Below are 9437 nucleotides of genomic sequence, written 5' to 3'. Positions count from 1 at the left end.
TTACTCATTGGTTTGTGTAAGTTAATGACACGATAGTATATGTATGGTACACACTGTAGCTTAAAACGATATAACTATAGCGGACATGTCACCAGTCTCTACGCCACCTGATAGTAGCCATGATTTTCCGTTAACCCCTACGAAAATGTATTTATTTTTAACTACATATACAGCTGTTAAACTTCACTGGTCATACGGATTATTGTTCCACATAAATAGTCATAGTACCCACAAATTAACCATGGGTTTGCTATAAAATAAATAAAAACAGTTTAACTATGGTATTTGTGTGGTTACACATTATGGTAATCAATAACCATGGTTTTACTATAATAAGGTTATAAGGGAGCATCTATACGTGCTCTAAAGAATTAAAAAACCCAAAACAGACCTTTTGACACTTTTTCTTTATTATATGGACTCCAAACTGCACTTATGCATTTATATACTGCATTTATAGTTACCCCTTCTATATAAAATAATACATTTAATCATCGCCCCTTTAAACATTTTCTGTCCAAGTGGTTATTGACATATTGCACATTTTCACAAACTAAATTCACTAATTAGTTCATGCCTGTTATAGCAAATGACATTGACATCTAATATGAGAACAGCAGGATGATATTTATGCAAACCATAAAGAACAGATATAAAGGTACCTTATCAACAGATGTAAATGAGTGAAACCTATGTTTTTGTCATACACGTTTGCCATAGCTTTTCATTAGAAAACTATACATTGCTAAGTTTAACTTTAAGTTACATTAATTACTACAAAAACAGTTAATCTCTCGCTTCCCCTTCTGTACAAGTTTTATGAGTTTAACACAAATTCATTTCCTGCAGCAAAAAAACAGTCCTGGGAGCAAAACCCTGTGCAAAGATCTTCTGAGTAAAAGCCCAGTAGTTCCCCTCGTCTTCCTCTTCCCCTGTACCCTATAGGACTTGAAAAGCTCCCAGCATTCCCAGCATTCCCTGATGCTGGACATCTATCTGAACTCTTCACAGTACTCCTGAGAGAAAATCTTCCAGTTGACCACAGCTTAAAATGTAAAGACAAAATACAGAAAAGATAGAAGTGTTGAGATTCAAGTTTAAAGGTCTCATACCACAAATTTCAATCCAAGAAATGTGCATTGAACAGGGAAAAAAATCTTACTATCCCGCCAGGCAAAGTGTGCTGCTTTCCGAAAAATGTCATTCGTGACCACATCCCTAAACCACCTGCATACCAGTGAAAGGGTCAACTGTGCAGAATCACCAGTTGCTACAACAACTTCCTTGAGGATCTCGTACATTATTTCATGGGGAAGCTGTTGAAACAAAAAACATTTTTATTTATACTAGTATATAAATGTTGTTGAAAAAATATATAAACCTTGGTTCAGACAAACCTGATATTGTCACGGATCCACTCAGCACACCTCAGCCAGCGTCAACTCAACACACCTGGTCGCGATCTCACTCACCCGAATTCTGATTGTCTGCACCTGCAACTCATCACTTCACTCTGGATATAAACCCCAGTCACACCACAGCTCACTGTCCGGTCTCGTCTTCAGACACCCGTGACTCCCCAGCGCTATTCTCCACGACTCTGTTATTCTGCAAGTATACCTCAAGTTCAAGTCTCTCATTACTCTCTCTGTGTGTTCCCTGCCAGCTTCATTAACCGGTGATTTCCTGGAATCCCTCAAGATCAAGACCAGTCCTGTTTGTCTCAACCTGCCAAGCTTCATGTATCCCAGTTCCATGCCCTGAGTGACTCTATCTGGTTCCTGCATTCTAGAAACTCTAAGTTCTACATTCTATTCCCTGAGTTTGACCATTTGTGCCTCCAAGCTATCCGGAGCTGCATACAGTGTCTAAATAAACCTTTGTTATCCTTATCTCTGTGTCCTCGTTCATACAGTGGTGTGACAGAAGACCGGACCACACACAATGCAGGCTCCCACGGCTTCCGGAATCTCCGCTTCACCCCCCGAACCCTCTCAGAGGACCCCTGCGCATGCAGCCGTCACCCCGCAACCAACACTACAAGAATCGCTAAGGGAATTTAGTCATACTCTTCAGAACTATCGACCTGCCTCAGTAAGTCCCATGGCCAAACCTGCTATTTATTCGGGCGACGGAGAGTGCAAAGGGTTTCTGCTACAGTGCAAGCTTTATATGGAGGTAAATGCTGTTCAGTTCATTTCAGAAAAAGCCAAAATTGCTTTCATGATTTCCCTGCTCACAGGTCGAGCGTTGAATTGGGCTCAAGCTCTCTGGGATTCCAATGCACCGGCATTACAGTCTTTCAACGAGTTCCTTGATCATTTCAATATAGTATTTTCTCAAGCATCCAATACCACATCAATTCATGATCAGTTGTATCGCCTACGGCAAGGCAAATCCTCTGTTTCAGATTACGCCCTGAAGTTCCGAACTATCGCTGCAAGCAGTGGATGGAATGAAATCGCTTTGATGACAGCCTATCGACAAGGTCTCAACTCTGACATCTGTTTACAACTGGCCATTTATGACGACACCATCGGGATAGAAAAACTTATTCAACGCTCCATACTCATCGCTCAACACCGCAATGCTTGCTTTCAAAATTTCTCTGCACGAACTCCTCGCCTCTCCGAGCCCGTAAACCCTCCAGTACCAGAGCCAATGGAGATCGACTCAGGACGTCTAACCACAACAGAACGTAATCGACGTCGTGCCAATAATCTGTGTTTCTACTGTGGGGATTCTGAACATTACCGAGCTGAATGTCCCGTTCGTCCCAGTCGTTCGGCGGTGAGTACAGTTGAACTACCATTTCCTGTATCAAACCTGAAGCAAACTCCAGTATCACTTACCTACCGAAACCATTCTGTTTCAGCGAAAGCTCTGATCGACTCTGGTGCTGCGGGGAATTTCATATCAGCCTCTCTGCTCAGCCGGTTACAAGCCCGCCGTCGTCGCCTGAGTCGCCCACTGAGTATTCACTCCATTCTGGGAAAACCCCTCAGTAACAGAAATATTCTTCACTGCAGCCCCGAGTTACAACTTACCATCGGATGCTTACATCAGGAAAGATGTTCATTACTGGTACTGGAGGGCTCCACATCTGATATCGTCCTGGGACGCCCTTGGCTTAACCAGCACTCGCCTGACATCTGCTGGACATCTGGAGAGGTACGCCAATGGAGTGATTACTGCAAATCGCATTGTTTACGTCCCATCAAGAAGAACTCAACCGCCCCGTCCTTGGTCACTTCTCCTGCGATCCTGGGTTCAACCTCCATCGAGAGTCCAGCCACAGATACAACTCCTCAGATTCCTCCAGAATACCAGGCGTTCCAGGACGTGTTTAGTAAGCAACTCGCCACCATTCTTCCACCTCACCGGCCATGGGACTGCGCAATCGACCTGCTGCCTGGGGCCACACTACCGCATGGGAAAATTTATCCATTGTCCATCCCGGAGCAGAAGGCCATGGAGGAGTACGTGGAGGAAGCTCTACGCCAAGGATACATCCGATCATCCACGTCCCCTGCCGCTTCAAGCTTCTTCTTCGTTGGGAAAAAAGACGGAGGACTCCGTCCATGTATTGATTATCGCATTCTTAACGCAGCCACAGTCAAGTACAGATATCCGTTACCTTTGGTGCCCTCTGCCCTGGAGCAACTCCGTTCAGCGAAAATCTTCACCAAACTCGACTTGAGAAGTGCTTATAACCTGGTTCGTATCCGTGAAGGAGACGAGTGGAAAACGGCCTTCATCACTCCCGCGGGGCACTACGAATATCGGGTTATGCCCTTTGGCCTGTCCAACAGTCCAGCGATCTTCCAAGGCTTCATGAATGAGATCTTCCGAGATATGCTCCACCGGTTTGTGATCATCTACATTGATGACATCCTAATCTACTCCTCCAACCACGACGAACACATCCTTCAGGTGAAAAAAGTGCTAAGACGCCTCCGTGAGTACCAGTTATACCTGAAGTTAGAAAAATGCGAATTCCATCGAGAATCCATGCACTTCCTCGGGTATGTAATCCGTCCAGACGGCATCTCAATGGATCAAAGTAAAGTGGAGGCGGTAATCAACTGGCCTAAGCCTCAAACCCTGAAAGAGCTGCAACGCTTTCTCGGCTTTGCCAATTTCTATCGCCGGTTCATCCGCGACTACAGTAAAATCTGCGCTCCAGTGACATCCATGGTAAAGAAGGGCACCAAGCAGCTAACCTGGTCTACAGAGGCGAGTCAAGCCTTTGTAAACCTCAAAGAAGCCTTCTGTTCTGCTCCTATGCTATGTCATCCAGATCCAGAACTACCATTTCTAGTGGAAGTGGACGCCTCCACCAACGGAGTTGGAGCAGTTCTATCCCAGCGGCAGGGGACCCCTCCACGGCTTCATCCATGCGCCTTCTTTTCACGTAAAATGTCCCCGGCGGAGCAGAATTACGATGTCGGTAACCGAGAACTCCTGGCAATTAAGTTGGTGCTAGAGGAATGGAGACACTGGTTGGAGGGAGCCAATCATCCGTTCCAAGTGATCACAGATCACCGCAACCTTGAGTATCTCCGGGAGGCCAAGAGATTAAATCCTCGCCAGGCTAGGTGGGCTCTCTTCTTCACACGCTTTAACTTCACGGTTACTTACCGCCCTGGTTCCAAGAATCTCAAAGCAGACGCCCTGTCACGTTTATATCAGCCTGAATCCTCCACAGAGAGCAACGAAACCATCCTCCCTCCAACTATGCTTGTCAGCCCCATCCAGTGGAACATCGACGAACTCATAGCCAACGCCACCCTTGCCGAACCTGCTCCGCCGGGAGGTCCTGAGGGGAAGGTTTTCGTACCCACCAATCTCCGTCTTCCTCTCATGGACTCTGTCCACACCTCTCCGGGCTCTGGACACCCAGGCAGCCAGCAGACCCTCTCACTCCTTCAACAACGGTACTGGTGGCCCAGCATGGCTCAGGATACCTCCCGATACGTGCAGGGATGCACCGCTTGTGCTATGGCCAAAGTACCCCGACGTCTACCCGAAGGAAAACTCCTGCCACTGCCTCTTCCAAATCGACCCTGGTCCCATCTGGCCGTGGATTTCGTCACCGATCTACCATCATCCGACTCCAAGACCTGCATTCTAGTGGTTGTGGACAGATTTTCCAAGTCCTGCAAATTGATTCCCCTATCTGGTCTTCCCACAGCCTTCAAGACAGCAGAAATGTTGTTTTCCGAAATCTTCCGTCATTTCGGTATACCAGAGGATATTGTCTCGGATCGGGGACCACAGTTCATATCAAGAGTCTGGAAATCCTTCTTCAAACTTCTGGGGGTATCGGTCAGCTTGACGTCGGGGTACCATCCACAGTCTAACGGCCAAGCAGAACGTAAGATCCAGGAGATCGGGAGGTACCTGAGGACCTACTGCCATGAAGCTCAGGACCGCTGGAACCAGTACCTCCCATGGGCAGAGTATGCCCAGAACTCCCTACGCCAGACATCCACCGGATTGACACCGTTCCAGTGCGTTCTAGGGTATCAACCACCTCTTTTCCCTTGGACAGGTGAACCCTCGGACGTTCCAGCGGTCCAACACTGGTTCACCGAGAGTGAGAGGGTCTGGCCAGCTGGTGTGGCTCTCCACCCGGGACATTCGCCTCCGGCTGCCCTCTCGTAAGCTGAGTCCCAGGTTCATAGGTCCGTTTGCGATACTGAGGCAGGTCAATGAAGTCACGTATCGTCTCGCACTACCCCGTCACTACAGGATTGCACCCACTTTCCACGTATCACTGCTGAAACCTTACATTGCACCTCTCTCTTCCCCTTCCACAGAAGCTGACGCTGGTGAGGTACCCCCTCCTCCTCCAGTGGACCCCATTGACGAAGCCGTGTATCAGGTCCACGCCATTCTAGATTCCCGACGACGGGGGGGCCAACTGCAGTATCTCGTGGACTGGGAGGGGTTCGGACCAGAGGAGCGCTGTTGGGTACACCGGGACGACATCTTAGACCCCACGCTCCTCCAGGACTTTCACCGTGAACACCCGGATCGTCCAGCCCCTCGTCCTAGGGGTCGCCCTCGTCGTCGGGGCATACGGCCCTCAGGAGCTGGCCGTGGAGGAGGGGGTACTGTCACGGATCCACTCAGCACACCTCAGCCAGCGTCAACTCAACACACCTGGTCGCGATCTCACTCACCCGAATTCTGATTGTCTGCACCTGCAACTCATCACTTCACTCTGGATATAAACCCCAGTCACACCACAGCTCACTGTCCGGTCTCGTCTTCAGACACCCGTGACTCCCCAGCGCTATTCTCCACGACTCTGTTATTCTGCAAGTATACCTCAAGTTCAAGTCTCTCATTACTCTCTCTGTGTGTTCCCTGCCAGCTTCATTAACCGGTGATTTCCTGGAATCCCTCAAGATCAAGACCAGTCCTGTTTGTCTCAACCTGCCAAGCTTCATGTATCCCAGTTCCATGCCCTGAGTGACTCTATCTGGTTCCTGCATTCTAGAAACTCTAAGTTCTACATTCTATTCCCTGAGTTTGACCATTTGTGCCTCCAAGCTATCCGGAGCTGCATACAGTGTCTAAATAAACCTTTGTTATCCTTATCTCTGTGTCCTCGTTCATACAGTGGTGTGACAGATATACTGTTGTCATAACTGCATGCTCTGAATAAAATAATAAATAGATTAATATTCTCTCATAACGATAATATTAAAACAAATATCAATATATAGCTCCAACACACATTAGCCGCTTTTGCACTGTGGGGCCAGTGTGAGCCAGGGCTTTCAATGGGCCGGACGGAGTTAATAGCCTTGGACCTGGAGCACCAAGCACAAGATCCCACTGCATTTCCAGAAGCTCTGCAGCACTTTACTAAAGCCCTCCTTTAACACGCCAGTCTTGAACAACGACACAACTCCATCCTTTCACCAACATGGAAGTTTTATCAGAAAACTAATCAAAGAAATTGCTGGAAACTAGTCAGATAGCAAAACAAACATGCGGCCGATTGTTTGCAATTTCAGTTTTTTTGGTAACACTTTAAAATACGGATCCTTCGTTAATGAATAACTACACAGGAACAAATGAGTAACACAATATTAACAATCTAGTAACTACAATTAACTAACAAGTAACTCTGATTAACGAATTAGTAAGTAATAGCACACAGATTTAAGTGGTAGTTCACTATTAACTAATCAATAACTACTATTTTTTAATACTTCACAGAGAACTACTGAATTTTTTTACAGATTTAAGTGGTAGTTCACTAATAACTAATCAATAACTACTATTTTTCAATACTTCCCAGAGAAATAATGAAAAAAATTCACAATTCATGCAAAACTAATTAATAACTAATGCAGGACAAATTACTAGCACTAGATTAACATTACTGCTAGATACTGTACACTAATTATAAATATGTAATAGCGTAGCAGACTTATGATTTGGGAAAGCTGTCAATAATTAGCCTATGCACTGCTGTCTTTTAGAGAACTATTCATAAACTAAATAATTTTTAAGAATTGTTTTTATAAATGCACTTGTCTGGAACACTTACCCTGTGGCCGATTTTCCGGCATTCCTCTGGACTGGCTTTGAATAACTAGACTCATCATGGTGAGTACTGGAACATACTGAGTCATCAGCCATCCAAATACCAGTTATTTTATTATAGCTTGAGTCATTTGAGACACTTGAGTCATTACTAGTTAGTTAACATGATCTTCACTTTAGAATACGGATCCAAATAATTTGTAAGTCCTATAAAAGTATGCATTAACAATTGAGTCATTACTATTTATCATGATTCCATGCTGTAGTTATGAAGAGCCAACCCGAAAGGGTAGAATCATCTAATCATTCACAGGATATATATACACACACATATTTATATATATATATATATATATATATATATATATATACATATGAACAAAGAGACATACATAAAAACAATTTTGAGAGGTAGGTTAAATAATAAAATAACTGGTATTTGGATGGCTGATGACTCAGTATGTTCCAGTACTCACCATGATGAGTCTAGTTATTCAAAGCCAGTCCAGAGGAATGCCGGAAAATCGGCCACAGGGTAAGTGTTCCAGACAAGTGCATTTATAAAAACAATTCTTAAAAATGATTTAGTTTATGAATAGTTCTCTAAAAGACAGCAGTGCATAGGCTAATTATTGACAGCTTTCCCAAATCATAAGTCTGCTACGCTACTACATATTGATAATTAGTGTACAGTATCTAGCAGTAATGTTAATCTAGTGCTAGTAATTTTTCCTGCATTAGTTATTAAGTTTTGCATGAATTGTGAATTTTTTTCATTATTTCTCTGGGAAGTATTAAAATTTTTTAGTTATTGATTAGTTATTAGTGAACTACCACTTAAATCTGTAAAAAATTCAGTAGTTCTCTGGGAAGTATTAAAAAATAGTAGTTATTGATTAGTTAATAGTGAACTACCACTTAAATCTGTGTGCTATTACTTACTAATTCGTTAATCAGAGTTACTTGTTAGTTAACTGTAGTTACTAGATTGTTAACATTGTGTTACTCATTTCTTACTGTGTAGTTATTCATTAACGAAGGATCCGTATTTTAAAGTGTTACCGTTTTTTTTTAAACCCAAGCATTGTTGTTTTACAATAAGAGATGCATTGATCATAATTATTTTGTGCCAGGATTGCATTAGTGACATTCAGAAACATCTTTTTATTTTTAGTCAGCGAATGTAGATGTCTGCGCTGATAATGGCCTTGTCCCAAATGGTACCCTAAGCAGTAGCGGTCTTCCTACGTCTTCCTTCCTCCGCACTTTCGCGACGCAATGCTGCTTTGACTGTGGAGAAAAGGTCTGCGGCGGAGCTCGTATCAGTGTGGGCTCAGCAAAAGTGTGTATAAAGGGCTCACTGCTGTCTGAAAGTGAGTTGAGCTGAAATGTTTTTAAATGTCTTTAATCCTGATGTTAACTGATAGCTATATATGAAATGATCTATGGCGCGGACACTCTGTCCAGACTCTGTACAGACAAACCTCATGACCACTCAAGCCCTAGTTGGCCCCGCTTTGTACCAAGGTATTCAGTGGACCAGAAACCCCTGGCCGTCGGCCCCGAGGAAGCCCCAGAGGCACGATCAAGCCAAACTTCCACAGTGACAGTAGAAACATGGCTATTGGGTGACCAATATAGTACTTGTACATAATCTATTAAATTTCATATCTGAACAACTTTGTAGCTGTAACAATTATAAAATTATTAGTTCTTAATGAATGTATGTGCACAAAAAATGACCTGCTTGGTCTGAATCTCCCCGAAGACATTGCCTTTTTAGTCCAGTCATTTTATGAAAAAAGGATGAACAAATTGCAACAGAAGCAAACTCAACTGACTTTGTATCCTCAATATGTCCTGAGTAAGGG

Source organism: Rutilus rutilus (assembly GCF_951802725.1).
Source record: "Rutilus rutilus genome assembly, chromosome: 6".
NCBI classification, from domain to species: Eukaryota; Metazoa; Chordata; class Actinopteri; order Cypriniformes; family Leuciscidae; genus Rutilus; species Rutilus rutilus.
The sequence above is the reverse complement of the archived record's forward strand: the minus strand, read 5'-3'. Positions refer to the sequence as shown.